We start from the raw sequence: 417 nt of genomic DNA on the forward strand, positions 1-417 counted from the left end.
CCCCCCCCCGCGGCCCCAGGCCCCCAAGCTGATGACCGCCCTCACCTCCTCTCTCTTCGCCTGCCGCGGCCTTTTACAAACGCGGCCAAACTGTTCGCTGTAACGACCGTCGTTATTGGTCAGGGCCGCCCACGCGCGGCGAATACCCGCCCACTTGGCTCGCCTTGTATGATGGGAGTTGTAGTTTCCTCCTGTAGGCGGCTAAGAATTGCGGCGGAACGCAGCGGTGGCGTCTGTGCTAACCCGGCGGCTGTAATGGACAGGTTCTTCCGTGGGGCCTGAGTGCTTCCGCATGACCGTGCTGGGACAAAAGGCATCGATAGGGTTCTGGCGCTGATCATGACTTTCAGCCCTGAGAGAGCACTATTTCTGCGTAGAATTCATTGGTTATCCGAGCAAAAATCGTCATAAATTATC

General features: G+C 58.3%; 1 protein-coding gene across 2 annotated transcripts in view; it reads right to left on the reverse strand.

Annotated features, from left to right (window-relative positions):
- C4H2orf42 (chromosome 4 C2orf42 homolog) overlaps nucleotides 1–112 on the reverse strand; it is a 31,839-nt gene extending 31,727 nt beyond the window's left edge. Inside the window, exon 1 of one of the 2 annotated variants that reach the window (XM_011219307.3) lies at nucleotides 46–112. The gene's annotated coding sequence lies outside the window, so the exon portion shown is untranslated. The remainder of the gene's footprint in view (nucleotides 1–45) is intronic. The other variant, XM_019794849.2, reaches the window with a different exon arrangement.
- Between the last annotated feature and the right edge of the window lie 305 nt (nucleotides 113–417).

Source organism: Ailuropoda melanoleuca, chromosome 4 (genome assembly GCF_002007445.2).
Source record: "Ailuropoda melanoleuca isolate Jingjing chromosome 4, ASM200744v2, whole genome shotgun sequence".
NCBI classification, from domain to species: domain Eukaryota; kingdom Metazoa; phylum Chordata; class Mammalia; order Carnivora; family Ursidae; genus Ailuropoda; species Ailuropoda melanoleuca.